Below are 17,417 nucleotides of genomic sequence, written 5' to 3' on the forward strand. Positions count from 1 at the left end.
GAAAAAAGAAATCCCGACCTGCTTTGTTCCTTGACAAGTTGTGACACAGAATTAAAGCTATCACAGAGGGTATTTCACTCTCTTGACTTTCAGGGACAGACAGTTGCACCTAAGAACTGCAGAAATGGAGACAACGAAATGAGCAAAAGAAAATAATGCTGCTGGCAAACTCAAAAGGTCAGTTAGGAGGGCAGGAAAATTACCTGTCAGCAGTCACATGAATAACATGTGAGATTCAGCAGCCTCACCAAAGGAAATTACCACCATTTTGGGGGGAGACTGCTTCTGCCACTCACTTTCACGCTCTTTTGTGGTTTTTATTAACTCTGCTGGCACGAAGAAAAGGCACATGCACACTTTTTTTGCAAGAGCTGTCAACAGAAAGTGTAGACGGAAACCTGTCATTTTTCACTCTCGCTCCTTTCAGCTGCTAGCTTTTAGTTTTGGGTAGCTTGATGTGAACATTGCTTCAGTGAAGCAATTTAAATACTGTTGAAAGGATTTTCCACCTCTGATAAGACTCACTGTTCATCCTGGAATCCTGAGTTTGTCATGAGAGTATCACATACTCATAGTGAATGATCTAACCTGCTAACCTCAACTTTAAAAGTTCTGTGTCTGTCTGAATCTGAAGTTCCATTCTGGGACTACAGAATGAGCACTTTATACACTTTCTCCAAAGGACTCATCTGTGCCTGATGATGAAAGAAACTGCTGTTATTTTTTCTTTTGTATCTGTCTCCAGAACAAAGTATTTCTGACAATAGAATGCCCAGATCTTTCTAGTGTCTTCCTCTGTAAATGCCATTACTGTAGCATAAAATGTAGAAACGTTGAATGTAAAGTCTTCACAAAATCATGTTCCTTAGCACAGTGGGGCCCCCATGTCCTGGAGAAGAAAATACTATTTTCTAAGCTGGAATTCAGTTTAAAGAACATACCAGCCATATATGAAGTGGCTTGTATCAGGACTTTTCACAGCACTCTGAAATCATTAAACCACTGAAAAAATTTAAAATTTGGCATGTTTTCTTAAATGCAGATAATCTCAATGTCCCCTCTTAGTATGTCTGTCTATGATTAGCTTAGTACATCAAGAAAAATAAGAAGTTTAACTGAAACAGTAATTCTAGCAAATGTTCTTTAAAAATGTTACTTTCTTTGGACAATGGTAACACCTAAAATACAAGGAATAATAGATTTGTATTCTTTCAGTCAATTTCTGCCATTGATGAATTTTTTCCTTCCTTTATTTCCTATTAGGGTGACTTTATTTCAGCCTTCAGACAGGCTGAACATCAGAAAAATGCTTTGTCTACAGTGAATTCTGGAATGCGAGTCCTCTTCAGTCCAGGCGCAGACACCATTGTAGATCTGAGTATTTTATATGGAGGCATTGGATCAACCACGATCAGTGCAAGAAAGTCCCGTGAGAAGCTCATAGGAAGGTACTGGATATCTTAATGTATTTAAGCAAAATGCAGGAGTCATGGTGTGATGCATGGGTCTCCTTCGTTCTGCCAGTGGAGATCCCATCATCAGCCTCTCACAACCTGTATTTGACCTGTCCTCCCTAACAATAGGTTATTTCTTGATAAACTCACGCTGATTCACTTGTTACTTCCTATATACTTCACAAGAGGTGCAGCTGCCTGTTACTTTTAAAGAAGTATGTGTTTATGTTAGCCTATTTTTCTACCTGGCAATGGAATGATCAGATGCTGAACGAAGCTTGCAGACTCATATTGGAGGAAATTTTTCTCCCGCCATCAGCTCTGGGTGGAAAAATAGAACATAGAAGAACTCTGCTTGTCAGCTTCCTTTTCAGATTTTACCTGGAAGTATTACATGGTTTACATCAGATGGTAAGGAATGGAAAAGAATTGCATACCCACATCAGCATACAGGCTGGAGGAAAACTCTGCTTTTTTAAAGATTGAGGGATGTGAGAGGGAAGGGTAAAGGTGTTAGGCTTTACTTCAAAATATGTGAGGGGAAAACTTCTATTTTAGAAGTAAGGGTCTGACAGCACTGTTCTGACATCACCTTCCTTTCAGTATCCCTTCAGGTATGCTGAGCTCTCACAGAAGATGATGAGTGCTTTGGGAATGCTACAAAGTGGTGTTCCCCAAGGTGTCCAAATCTATCAGGTGAGGCGTGTTTGTAGTTTTGTATTGTTGTATTGTAGCTTTGTATCATATTTGTAGCCTGTATTTTAATGATTATTTTGCCCTTCTAACTTTTCATTCCTAAGTCTTCACTAATTGTAATGTGAAACTGATGAAAGAGTTGACCTGTGGGAAATCTTTTATATTTTATAGATTTCTCCTCTTGAGGTGCAGATGCACTCCTTGCCCTCAAGGCGTTGTGCAGCGTCAGGCTGTCCTGACACAGGTGAAGCAGGGGCACAGCTTTCAGCTATGCAAGACCTCAGCAGAATGTAGTCAAACTGTCCAGTAGGCCTCGGTACAAAGAAATGGAATAACCTACTGCAGCATCTCTGTGATTGTTCAGGCCTTAAAGACTTATTTGCAAAGCTACAGCATGAAAGGGAGAGGTGGTTGGCATGTGAAAAAGTTTGTTCAGTAGAAGATTTCAATTTTTAAAAATCTCAAATTTCATCAAGAATTTTCACCCACAGTTTTGTTTTGTTGCAAAATTGAAAAACTTTTAAAAACAGAATTTTCCTCCTTCTTATCAGTTTTGTACCAAAAACTTTCAGCATCAGCCAATAACTTGTTTTGTTCTCCTTTAAGAGACTGAGAAGATATGTTTTACAGAGAACTCTTTACTCAGTAAAAGCCCAACCAAAACATAAACGTTGGAAGATTTTCATGGTCCCCTATCAGCAATTCAACAACAGAGAGCACCAAAGCTGTATTTTCATTAAGTATGTCTCAAATGCTTTCAATTCCAAGCTGTCTTTGAAGTAATAGAGGGGATTGTTGATGGGAATTTAATTAGCAAAAACTTGGATGAAACCATTTTTTAGTCTAGTCAAGGCTGGCCAGAATATTAATTTACCTGTCTCTTTAGGAAGATGGGCAAGAAGGAATTAGAGGGATCCCTGAATATATTCCTGATTTCAGATACGTTTTCTCTGAAGTAAACACGTAAAATACGATTGTTTGAAGCAGTGGTGATGCTGAAGTCTGTAAAAGTGGCTTGCACAAGGATGCTATCAGTATGGACACAGCAGACAGGCTAGCTGTAAGTTCCAGAAGACTTTAGCTCTCCTTTGTCTGCTGTGGTTCCACTGTGTGGACTAGTTGTTTTGTCCCTTTTACCTCTCTTTTTCTTGATTTTTATTTTTTTCCTATTTATTTAGTGCAGTCTTTCCACAGAAAAAACTGCCATTTGCTAGAGACATAAATGGTATCTAATGCAGTACATTTCTCAGGCCTCTGTCAGGGCACCTTGGTGCCAGCACGAATTCTAAAAATGGAATTAGACCTTTATAATGTGTCCCACAAATATTGTCATAAAATCTAGATGGTTTCCACATGGATTTTATGATCACAAAATATTCTCAGAAAGTGTTTTTGAATAAAGTTTTCTATAATTACTGTTAGGCTTGAGGATAACGTGTTCCTATTCTGCAGGATGTTGACCCAGAACAGTCTCCACAAGATCCTGTGGGACATCCCATCATGCACCAGTCTGGAATTAAGCATGCCACTGGTGAAGCAGTTTACATTGATGACATTTGTCCAGTGGATGGAGAACTTTCGCTGGCTGTGCTCACCAGTATTAAAGCCCACGCAAAGATTATGTTAGTAAGAAAAAACTATATGCACCTAAGCATGTTAACGAGTATTTTCTGTTCTTACTGTCTGATTTGGCCATATTATGAGACATGCATTACAAATGACGTAAGAATTTCTTTACTGTGTGCTTTAAATAGTGTCAGATATGGACAGAAAAGTCCACATTAGTGCATTCAGCCCCTTTAGTACAAAAAATGTAGAAAGAAAATACATTCTTAGATTTTTTTTATGTACTGGAACTAGAATTTAAAGAGCCGTTCTATGCCATGCACACACAGATGCTCATGCCTTACGTTTATTTTTTCTCAGTATGCTAATCAACACTTTCCTACTTTCTTCTCTATGTAGAGATCTGTAGTGAGAATACCAAATTGATTATGCTTCTGTCCTAAAGTTCACTTAATTACTTGTACTAGAGATATTTGTACCATGTACTGTACTCATTTATGTGCATGTTCTACTTTCCAGATCAATTGACACATCAGAAGCCCTTCAGGTGCCAGGAGTGGTTGATGTAGTGACAGCAAGAGATGTTACAGGGGAAAATGGCAAGGATGAGCCGGCATATGCAGAAGATAAGGTATTTCTTGCTTCTGGAGGAGTGCCTGGACCTTCTGCTTCAATTGTTTATGAAAAAGGAAAGTGAGTTTGCAAGTATCACCTTATTGCAATGAAATGAAAATAAGTGCAACAGCTGTTAATGCATTGCCAGGCAGGCTGGGCTGAACAGAATTACCATTCCCCAGTAAAAGAGAAAGGAAAAGCTCCCTTAAGTAACTTGGGATTTGAATGAATCAGCCATGATTCCTTAAGGGATGATAAATGAGTGATTGTCATGGATTCTGAGAAAGGATGAAATAGCCATGGCATTTGAGATTTTCAAAGATAAAACAAATAAAAGGAGAATTGCTCAGTTGGAAGCAATACAAAATTAATTGCCAGGTTATACAGTAGAATATGGCAATGGCAGACAGCACTGTTTCTTTTTGTTGAGCATCAAGAGAGCTAAGAAATTTATAGGATCCATGTAGCTATCGTGACTGTACAGAATGTCCCAGGCCTCAGGCTGTATCTGTCACAAAGGACACTGTTGCATGGTATTTGCAGTGGGGCAGGAATAATTCCTAACATGTTGTTCTTACCTCTCCATTCCTCCTCGTCTGAGTTTCCTTGCTTTCTGAGTACAGACAATGAAAGCAGTCTGTGCCAGATGGGATTTTACTTGGCACAGTACCTGGCCACCTCAGGATGGACACAGGGGAAATGTTCACGACTACTGATATCAGCGGCATTTCTAATGCCAGAAATGTTGCAGCAGATGGAAGATGCTGATAGACTTCTCATCTAATGAAGATAAGTCTGCTCTGGGATAGTATTCATAGACAAACAGAATCCAAAAGTGGCATTTGAGCAGAATCTATTTCCACAAAACACTCGCTGTACAGAAACTTAACCACTCCTGTGTTTTTTCCTTGGGTAATACCTTGTTGTGTTGCAGGTTATTTGTGTTGGTCAGATAATCTGTGCTGTGGTAGCAGAGTCCGTGACTCAGGCAAAGTACGGGGCTGAAAAGGTGAAGATAGTGTACGAAGATCTGGAGCCAATTCTGACCATTGAGGTAACAATCTGTCTCCTCTTCCTTGTCTGATAGAGCTCTTAAGTCACCTCACTCACTATTTACCCCCTTGTGCAGAGCTCTGCCAGGCTTTAGATTTTTTTATTTTATTTTTTTTGGCATAAGATATGACTTTATTGGTTCTGAAGATGAAGTGTAAAAAGTTTATAAATGGCATCCAAAGTTTTATTTTTTAGAAACACCAAAAAAAATCTTATTTAGTACCTATTCATCCAGTATGTCAGAGACTGGTCTTTGTAGATCTAGGACAAAAACGCTGAAGAATATTCAGGAAGTTTTAGGTGAACAATTCCACGCCTCCAGGAGCTGAATTCCCAGCAGCAGTAGGTCAGTATAGAATTAAATTTGAGAGCTTATGTTTGCAGAAGTTCTGGAATCACACATGCTGCATCCATGTTCTCAAAATTTTCAAGTCTGGCAGGTTTTCAGTAGCAAGCAATCTGATTTTGAAGTATTTTCAACAGCTCTGAATGCCATTTACAGACATTTTGTATTTCTAATCTGGAGGAAGAAGGGAATGATATGAACTACAAAATATGAAAAAAACCAGAAGGTCTCTTTGATGGTGGAAAGGAAACGACTATCCTGCTCTTTCCAATACTTAGCTGCAACCATCTGTCCATATGAAAAAGGATCATATGGATGATGAAAGATTGTACTGTATAAAAGCCATCTGACTTTCTGAATTACAATTAACATGTTGTTTGTTGCACTTGTGGTTTTTTTCTGCAGGATGCAATAAAACATAAATCATACATTACTGAAGAAAGGAAAATAGAAAAAGGAGACATTGAGAAAGGATTCAAGTCTGCTGATGAAATCATAGAAGGTAGTGCATACATGCAGGGCATCAGGCAAGAGATTATGCTAGATCAGAATCTATTTCCAGCTGGTGGCTGAATTTAAATTTCTATTCTCTTCTCAAAAAAAACTTAACTCTGTTGTTGACTTTTCCCCTTCACTGGGAATGGAGATGAAATGGTCACGTTTAAATGAAGCTTAGCTAACACCTGCTAGCTCATGTTGACTAAACTCTACCATTTCCTTGTCTTAAAACTCAGCTAACTAAAAAACTCAGCTAACTCAGCTTGCCCTATCCCTAGGACAAGCATTACAGATAAATAAGGCTTTGTTTATGTGTGTTAGCTAACTTATCCCGTTTTAAGTTGACTGGTTGATTTAAGGCTAATCCCAGAAACAAAGGGATCAGAGCAGATTGGTCTGGAATACCACTCCTACAGTCACCAAATTCAGTCTTCAAATAGTAAACCTGATCCAGTAGTCCCAGAGCATACTCTGTGCATAAGTATCAGACCTATGTTTAAGAAGTATCAGTGAAGAATACTCCACAAGCTCCTATTGTAGTTAGTTCTAGAGTTTAACTGTCCTTATAAGTAGAATCCTTTTTTTTTTAAAAATACCTAATCTAAATCTCCCTTCCTGCAAACTTTAAAAGTTCACCCCCTAAACAGAGTCCTCTCATCTTTTCCCCGTAAGTCATGTCTGCCAACCTTTATCATTGTCACTGCTCACTTCTCTGTTACCTCTAATTTCACTACATCCAACTTCACTACGGTAGTATTTCAGATTAGGTTTCACCAATGCCAAGTGGAGTCTCCCAGAAATTCTATATAACATTAGTATCACAGAATGAGGTAAGGGTTGTTGTGGTGTTATCAGTTGGGGTCAAGTTGTGCACCTCTGTAATCCCTGCCTAGATCTTGTTCAACAGTGCTATCTAAAGTACTGGCACTTACCCATACTAAACTTCATGGCATTCATTTTAGGCCATTTCTCCAATATAGAAAAATCACTTTCAAACCTGAACCAGTCCTTTATAGGGTTTGCAGCCCTTTTCAGTTTGATATTATTTGTAGTTTACTCATTAGTTATTAAAGCGACCACGGGGTAACATTAGACTCAGAAGAGACTCTTCTATGATTCTACATGCATCACCTTTGCAGCTTGACAGCCAGTCCTCTAAACTGCTTCCTGAGGGCAGTTCTCAATCAGTTGTATCCCTGATTTTATCTGGATTTTACTTGGCCACTTGCTTATGAGAGTAGTCTGTGGGGCAGTGTAAAAAGACTTATTAAAATTAAGGTATATGATATCAAGATATGCTTCCCTTAACATTGCCTTGGCCGGTTTTAATACTTCCCCAATTCAGTGTTTCCAACATTTGAATGCAGCTCTGAAATTTGTTAGTGAGCACCTTATAAATGCTTATACAACTTATGCGTTCTGCTCATGGGCTTTTCTGGTTGTTCTCTCATGACATATGTTATCACACCTAACTTCTGCTGTTATCACTGCCCAAATTTCTGCAGTTTTTCTCTTCACTCAATACTAACTACACATGAATTGACACCTGCTTCATCACAGGAGGGAACATAGCAGACCATCAGCCCCTTTTCCTTTTTCCAACATTGGTTCTATCTGTGTCATGTTTGAAAGAATGATCAGATTTAGCTAAGTTGTTCTTGGACACCTCTGAGCATGAAGACTCTGCAATCTCCCCTGACGATTTTTTCCAGTGCTTCACCATTCCTATCATAAGAAGGATTATCTTCATTGTTAATAATGTGCTGCAATTTAAGTACTACTGTGCTGCTTGTTCTCTCTACTGTGAGCACATAGCACAGACTATTCTCTTCTTCTTTGCAGCAGCCTTCCATGTATTTAAAGATTCATGTCTTCCTTTGTGTTTTTAGGCTGAGCCCCCTCAATTCTGTCAGTCTCTCTATATAGGTTCATGACCTCTGATGATTTTTTTCTGCTCTTCTTTGGACTTTTTTCAACTGTTTCACACCAAATGTCATGTCACTGAATGATTCAGAAGATGACACTATAATGCTGTTATAGCAGAAGAGATGTAACCTCCTAAAGAAGAAAAAGCATAAGATATTAAATTGATACTGATCTTATCCTGGGGGGCGGAACTATACAAGGATTAAGTGATTGAATAATTTCCTCTCAATAAACACAGGTCCCAGAAGCTGTAAACCTGGGATACAATGAAACAAAAAATAAATGAAACTCTTTTTCTTCTGTGACAAAACTCTTTTTCCCTGCCATATGTATATGTATGTAGGCAAATACAAATTTCCTCACAGTATATTTGAAACCGAGCTTAGATTTTGCCATCGTTATTTAAATAACAGGTGAATTACACATAGGAGGACAGGAACAATTTTACCTGGAAACATATAGTGTACTTGTTATTCCAAGAGTTGAGGATAAAGAAATGGACATGTATGTGTCAACTCAGCATGCAACCGATGTACAGGTAAAACAAAGTATTAATGACACGTGTTTCTTCTCTAAATAACCTTAAAGCTGAACTACATGGCCAGGAGTTGCTTTCAGCCTTCTGTGCTTCTCTTGAAACTCCCTAATGGTGTTTCCAATTCAGATTAATTGATTTGAATCTTTTTATGAAAATAAGAGGCCTGACTACTAATGATGAAGCTGAATGTAACAGTAGGTCTTGTGTTATTTGTATTATCCAATGCGCTGCAGACACAAAAGAGCAGTATTACTATGGGATGAACTATCTTCGTAATGGGTATCTTGGGCAGATAATATAGCTGTAATCTTCTTGTTGAGAAAAGACTAGTTCTGTCTCAGATATATCGGCCAAATCCTCCTAAAATCAGTGAGAATCCTCAGTACAATCCTGGACAATCACTTTTTTGCAGCAATGAGTGTCTTCAGCTTTAGGAAGAGTACTCGGACAAGTTGCATTGCTCGTGTGAGTAGTTACATTGATGATGATGGGGTCATAATCATGTGTAAATAATGATAGATTAATATGTAAATAATAACAACATACAAATCATATGAAATTATGTGAAAAAAAGGTTAACAGGTCCTAGCTAACATCTGAATTGGATTGCAAGCCTGTAGAAAACAACAGTTTCAAAGAATATTTCATTTCTACATGTTCAGGATTAGCTTTTGCAGGTCATCACTGGCTTGTATTTTTTAAGCTTTCCCTGTCATCCCAGCAAGTTTAACCTCTATTTGCATCTCTGGGATCACTGTCGGAGGAGATATTTTCAGAATGCAATAGTTTGTCTGTATTTTAGCTACACGGTCTAGTGTGCTGTAAACAGTTACTCTGTTCCATTCAGCTTGATATTTTAGTGGATGCTTTATCTCCAGCCGCAGGTGAAACTTGCATTTCTATATAGAAATTATCATATCTGGCATCAGATAATCAAACTAGTTTATGGAGCTATTTTTACATTTTCACCATTCTTTAAAGACTAGATTGTGCGTTCATTAGCATCTTTACTTGTTTGAAATCTTTTTTGTTTGTTTGTTTCTGTAGCAACTCTAGTTTTCTGCCCAGGATTCTTAAACCTGTTAGCTTTTAATATATGGTTAGCCATGGAAAATAGGCATTTTTTAATGTACTTTGGTAGGTAACAATTCTCAGTAAAATTCTGGATGTTCACTTTTGCAGGAATTAGTGGCTTCAGCTTTAAACCTCCAGTCCAATAAAATCATGTGCCACGTGAAACGTGTTGGTGGAGCATTTGGTGGGAAGATTACTAAACCTTCACTCTCTGCTGTAATTGCAGCAGTGGCAGCCAACAAGTAAGTTAATTTAACTACATCAAATGACTGATTTAACTAAGACAAATTAAAGATGACAAGACTGAATGAAAAAGGAACTTCAGTCCTCAAGCCTACTTGGGGGGTTATCTTGATGACATCATCTTTCTTATCTCTTTGTCAGTATATCTTAGATAGAGGCTTTAAAATTTCCTGGGCTTTTGGCAATGGAATTCATTTACTATCTCAAAGCCAGAACAAAGGCCCCACACAGTTTCTCTCAGGGCTGATCTGTACGCGTCCCAGCCATTCAGGCCTTTCCCAGGCACAGTGGCTTGAATTTCATTCTAGATCTTCAGTGAAAGTGTTTTTTATCCTAATATATAGGTGTGCTCGCTCAAGCCTTTGTGCCATAGCTCACCTTTACTCTGGCTTCCTTGACATGTCCTGTGCATGCTTCATGGAACTTGCATTGCCCTATTGAGAAGCTAAAGGGAAACGACCGAGAAGTTAATTTCCTCTACTTTGTTTCTGTAGCCAAAAAAACCCAAAATATTAAATCTGCTGAATCAGACTAAACTCAGGCACAGTAGGTTAATAAGCAACTAAAACATAGAATAGACTAATTTCTTGCCATTACTAGAAGTCTGGTGATGTACACATAAAGTCTTTGCAATCTGCATGAATAGGTTGTAATAAAAGTGTATTTTTTTCATGTTCACTTTAGGACTGGGCATCCAGTCCGTTTTGCTCTTGAAAGAAATATGGATATGTTAATCACTGGTGGATGGCACCCTTTCTTTGGAAAATAAAAAGTGAGTGAGAGAAGAAGGTATTCTGCTCAATTACTGGGTAATAGTTTCTTCTGGGGCAAATCGGCATCATTTCATTGACTAGCAAGATGGAGCAAGAAACCAAACTCCTCTTCTGAAATCCTAACCCAGCACCAACCTTGTCCCAGTCCTAAGAGCACCCTGACAAATACTATGAATCAAAACAACAGCTACCATCCTATTCCTACAGCCCATGCAATATCCAGAAAAAGCAGAGCCAGCAAGATTTTGTTTTCTCGCTGAATTGTCTATGAGTCCTAAAGCTACTAATAGTGGCAAAAGCTTGTTTCCTTTGGTTTCAGCCGTTGGTTATCTGAGTGTCTTATGATGGATGTTAGAAGTAGGACTAGGCTTGGAGGGAAGAAACAATGGAGAGGTTATTTTCCTACTGTCCAATATTATATGGAGCTAAATATTTAGGTATGGATTTAGAGCAGAAGAAAAAATTAATTAATCATATTAATTCCGGTGCCATTATTCATTAATTAGCTATCTTGAAGCTAGGATAAGGATTATGAATTATGACTGAGCTTATGCTTTTGGAGAAAAAAACATGGAGGAATTGTTCTTCTCACTGAATTTTCAATAAGCTCCTACAGACTTATGGTTCATGTTTTGTTTTGACGTAGTTACAACTTCCCATTTTTTCCCTAAAGTCTGGATAATGGTTACAATTTTGAAGGAGAAGGAATGTTGATCTTGATCTCTCAAATCCTACCTCTTACCCTAACCCTACCTAACCTTCCCTTTACTTAAATGCATTAACTGCAAAAACTGTGAATTGCTTAACTACATTAAGCAAAAATCATTCTCCCCATCAGTCCCGTCTCTTATCCTGTCTGTGCAGCTATGCAGGATTTAGTCAGCAATAATATTCATTATTTCTTATTTTCTTGTCCTTAATCCTGATGGAGCTGCATCAGTTTACATCATTTAACAAGTTGGTCTCCAGTTATTTTACATTTTTCTATGATTCTTCCCCTTTAAATACTATTATATAAGCTATAAAAAATATAAAACCATATATGAATTTTATAAAAAAAAAAGAAAAAGTTGAAGAGGAACCAGAATTAGAATTAAATCAAATTTGGTGGATATTTCTGAACACGTACTCTGTAAAATATATGCACCATTGGTTCATGTTGCTGTGTTGTCTAGGTGATGAAATCATCAGGATGAAAGATGATTGCAAAGGAATACTTCAGAAAGTAGAATAGCATAATAATAGCCAATATTTTCTTTAGTGATCTTGTCATCCTCTTTCTGGTCTCTGTTCATACAGAAAACATGGTGAACAAGTTCTCAGATCCTGTGTGACTATAGTCAATGTCTACATGGGAGAATAGCTTTGTGGGCAGCTGAGGTATTCTGATTATTTGTGGGTTTTGCTCTTGGTTTGCATATTCAGATCCAAACTGATACCATCCTATAGACAGAAATCCATGCAGGTAATTTTTCCAATTCAGTGCAAAAAATCCCATTGTGTTCTGTAGCCTGAACCTCAGGGGGTATTTGTTAACCGCTTAGCTTATTTCTAAAGAGAAGTTTGAAATACATGAGAGAAAAGACCACTAATGCATCGGTTGCTATATTACAGGTTGGATTCATGAATGATGGTAGAATTGTAGCTGCAGATTTTCAGTGCTATATAAATGGTGGCTGTACAAAAGATGAACCTGAGTTGGTAAGTCCTTCTTCACTGACACCACTTACGCTGATTGAACTGGCCACAAAAAGAAAATAACATCTCTTTGTCACAATTTATTTCTCGTAAGGATATGTCTATTCTTGTTAAGTACAACTCTCATCTGCCTACAGTAAAAATGCATCTGTGGCCCAGATGTCGATTACAGAATATCATTAAGGAGGTACAATATTTCCTGTCAAGTGATATTGGGGCATAGAAAATTCAGATTTAAAAGTTCAATGAAGACAGAGAGACAAGAATTTTTATTAGGTGGCCTATTATCATAAAGTTCCTTGCTGTCCACTTGCTGTCTCCAAGCCCAAGCTTTGCTCCACACTTTTAACTGATTTCCTCATGTCAATTTAGTGCCTTGCCCAGAGTTGCTCTAGGGTTTCCTTACATGTCACAAGTGTTCTCTCACCACTTTCAAAAGTCTCCTTGAGATTTACCAAGTATCCATTTTACTCTTCTTTCACGGCTATTGAGCTTCTCACCCAGCTCCATGTTGTTCTGTGTTTTTTGTCTACTCTTATTTGCAATTTGAGTTTACCAACCTTCTTTGCATTGAGTAGTCCTTGTGAACAATCCCACTGATACCACTTCAGTTCACAGACATTTGACATGAGTAAAAAGATCAGGCCATTTGAGCAGTGATTTCCTTCAACAAAGGGATACTACATTATGTTTATTATAGATAAGTATTAATTATTTCATTACATCATTATACATGTCATTATATTGCATATAATATGTCAATATATTATAAGGCAATGTTTATTTTCAGCACTGTGTAAATTTGTTTGCTGTTTAGGTTAGGGAAATAAACATGTACAAAGGAGTTAACCTGACATCCTTCAAAGAAGAGTCTGATGCAGAGAATCTGTGGAAATGTTGGGAAGAATGTTTGGACAAGTCTGACTACTACAGCAGAAAAGCAATAGTGGAAGAATTTAACATGAAAAATTATTGGAAAAAGAAAGGGATTGCCACAATTCCCATAAAGTTTTCTGTTGGATTTAATGCAACTTATTTTCATCAGGTAACCTATTTGAAATAGTGCGTTTACGATATAAGATCTCTACTTTTCTCTCCAAAACTAGAGGGAGTATAATCTCTACAGGCAGGAAGGAAGGAGAAAGAGAAAAGAATTCCAACATGTTGGACTGCATAAAATGTCATCCACTGAGATATACTTTCTTTTGGAAAAACTATCTCTCCATCTGGCTGATCTCTTTATAAAGGCTTACTCAGTACGAGACGGGGCTTTGAGCAACCTGATCTAGTGAAAGATAGATGTTCCTGGCCGTGGCAGGGGAGGTTGAACTAGATGATCTTCCCTTGGGTTGAAGGTCCCTTCCAGCCCAAACCATTCTATGATTATTCACCTCACAGAAGTATGAATTTTTAATTCCGAACATGTTATCTTTATCCACCATAAAGCTAAATAATTCACTGTAAAAATGTGGAAGTTGGAATCTTCCATAATCTGGTCCATACTGAGAAAAATTCTCACTCCTACAGTTCAGATAGTCCCATTTCTATATAGGTTAAGCTCTGCTACAGGATGCCCAGGGAAGCTGTGGATGCCCCATCCCTGGAGGTGTTCAAGGCCAGGCTGGATGGGGCTTTGAGCGACCTGGTCTAGTGGGAGGTGTCCCTGCCCATGGCAGGAGGGTTGGAACTAGATGATCTTTAAGGTCCCTTCCAACCCAAACCATTCTATGATTCTGTGATTTTTTTTTTATGGCTCAAGATAGTGGTATTTCTGGGGAAATCTTCTAGCTGCTTTTTTTTTTTTTAAAATTCACACCTTGAACCAAAAATACTTTCAAATGAGTTTCAGGTTAAATGAACAAACATTTTTATTTGTTTATGAGAGTAAAATGCATGAAAAAGTAAATCCACATGGTTCATCTGTTAGTTGTTCATTCTATCTCTTGATTGTTTCTGCACAAGTTTGTAGAATAAAAGCTCAGAGAGACATTAATGTATTTCATCCAACAATGTTCTCATGGTAAAGAAACATTGAATCTAGGGATCACAATTCATCTGATAAAAAAGGTGAAAAAAAAGACATAAATAATGGTTACATTTCACCAAAACCTTCAAAATAAAGTGCAGGCATTGCATTGAATTTCCAAAAATCTAGATCTAAATCTTGGGAGTTTTATTGTTTAATCTTGTCTCTGTCAGCTGAGACTCTAACTGACACCAGCAAAACATAATCTGATTGCAAACTTCACAAATTGGCACCAAAGAGATCACATGGCCATTATTTCTCAATGTAGAATTAACAACAAATAAAAAGATGTCCTGGAGACACTGTATTTCACAACATTTCTAAGGCTCTACTGTTTGATCTCTGAGTGTTGGTAGCTGATTGCATGCTACAGCGAAATGCCTCTTTACAGAATTTCTAGTTCTCCTACATATCCACTTGTTCCTTCATAGGAGTGGATGGCTTGTATGGGATTGATTAATTTCATACCCATTCCTTGGGAAGTTATTTGTTCCCAATTTTACCATGAATGAGAGTTTGTCACTTCCATTCCTGCCTGCTTCTTGCATTTCCCCTGTTTAAGATAGCTATTTATTAACACAACGCTGCACCAAAGTACGAACAGAAAGTGAATCAGGTTCTAAGCCATCCTCTGGACAGCCTATGAGAGTGAATGGATAAGCAGTTGTGTCATTGCTCCATCAAAATTATATACTCTGAACATCAGCTTATTATTACCCTGTATGGATACATGCAAACAAAAAGGACTAGGACTACTCCTTCAGCTTCAGAAAAACAAGAGTGTAACTCTGCTATCGTTTGTTCTAAATGAAAAGTTCTGTAGATGTTCATAGTAGGAGATACTTGCCATCTGTCCAAAATGCCTTTGATTCCAGGTTCAAATTCTGCTCTGTCCTCTTATTGTGGATGAGGAGGGAATAGTATCTGGGGCTACACGTACATTATAACTAGATCCAGCATGTTCTTAATTCACCCAATTTCACGAGAAGAAAAATATGCTTTTCTGTTATTTGAACTAATTGCTGTGATCCCTGCAGAACTGTGAATAACTACTAGCTCATTTAGAGTCTCTCCTGTCTTAGAGCAGTGAAATCTGTTATTGTCAGACTGAAACAGAATTTCCACACCCTTTTAATAATATACTGATTCTTGTCAATTAAATCTGTCTTTGCCTTGTTCTTTTTCTTATGCACCTTTGTTCAGTGCAGTAAGACAATTACCAATTTTCTGTGGCTTTTCTCTAGGCTGGAGCTCTCGTCCATATCTATATAGATGGGTCTGTGCTCGTCACTCATGGTGGAATTGAACTGGGACAAGGAATTCACACTAAGATGTTACAGGTGAGTGAGTTAGCATCTGAGGGTATGCAAAATACAAGAGAGAGAACTGAGCCAAAAGGAAGAAGTGCAATAGGCACGTTCTATAGACATAAGAATGCTAAGTTTAATATAGGGTTGTTGCTTCTGAGATATTGATGATGACAAAGCTTAGGAAAATTATAAGCTATAATCAAAGTGATTTTTCAAGACCCGGAAAGGAGATGAACATCTTTGTGGTAGCATCACTGTTATCAGGATACCTAAGGCACAGAGAGCACATGCAAAAATAACTCAATGGTTCTTTTCAGGGGGAGTTAAAGTGCTGAAAATTTAACTTTATAGTGTATCCAACACCAATAATAACATCAGTTAATTTTATGCATTTCTGGTGTAAATAGTGATAAAAAACTATGTGCCAAATTGGTCATTTTGGAGCTAAAATTAGGCCACTCCTTCAAAATGAGCTGAACGAACATCTGAATATTAGAACACTGTGAAACACAATAAAATGGGAACACAAACTAACCAAGCTAGTTAAAATGAGATAGAAAATAAAATATACAGATAAGATTTGAAACTTCATGAGGGAGAATGAGTCATTGTTTTTTAAATTTGATTTAAAATTTTCTGCATGTAACTAAAAGTTAATTAGAGAGAGAAATTAATTAGAGGCAAAACATACAGTATTGTATTATATTGTTTTATCTTATCTTCTATTATCTGAATTTATTCATACAATATTTGTTTTACAGAATAATTGCTAAGGAAGACTTCTGCATTTGTCCTAGTCACAGTATTAATGTTGAATTGGGTCATTTATCTGTGTGTGTCTATAGAAAGGGAGACGAACGGCACAATGAATTCCTGACTTGAGATTGCATCTTCAAGAGGGACTGAATATCTTTTTGTTTATTCTTATTACAGATTGCCAGTCGTGAACTGAAGGTACTGTTGTCATACATACATTTCTGTGAAACAAGCACAACAACTGTACCCAATGGCAAATACACAGCAGGATCAGTCGGAACGGAAATCAATGCAAGAGCAGTCCAGGTTAGACTTATTACCATTTTTTCACATAATCAGTCGTTCTGTTGAATAATGAATGTCCCTCTGAGGATTCATAATTTTGTTTTTGTTTTGAGAAGCTTTGAGTTCTTTTATCTCAAAATCTCTCTTGCTAGTTTATCTTACATGCAGAGCTTAAAGCAAGGCAAATTATGGAACACTGTTAAAAAAGTTCACTTTCTTTGGCTTTACTGTATAAGATTTACAAAATAGATTTTTTTTAGATTGCTGCTAAACAAATTTGTTCTGTATCTAAACAATATTTAAAGGAAAATTTAGCATAAATTATATTTCAGGTACCTTTTTAATAATCATACTGAAACACCCTTATCCACTTAAATGCTTTGGGAACAATTCTGCTTTCATTTAATTTGTAATAAAATATTCAAGCCAGTTGTTTTCTATCTAGTAAATCAAAATAGGAGGAGAGTCAGGTCCTTTATCTTCTTTTTGTTGATGGTTTCAGTGATAGCCTGGTATGTGAAGACTTTAGTTACATTAGAGCAGATGCCAATGCCACTCTT

The 17,417-nt window shown here is 37.4% G+C and overlaps 1 pseudogene; it reads left to right on the forward strand.

The window, feature by feature from the left end:
• LOC141745963 (aldehyde oxidase 2-like) overlaps positions 1-17,417 on the forward strand; it is a 41,950-nt pseudogene that overhangs the window by 16,797 nt on the left and 7,736 nt on the right.

The sequence above is a fragment of the Larus michahellis genome, chromosome 7, assembly GCF_964199755.1.
Source record: "Larus michahellis chromosome 7, bLarMic1.1, whole genome shotgun sequence".
Lineage (NCBI taxonomy): Eukaryota > Metazoa > Chordata > Aves > Charadriiformes > Laridae > Larus > Larus michahellis.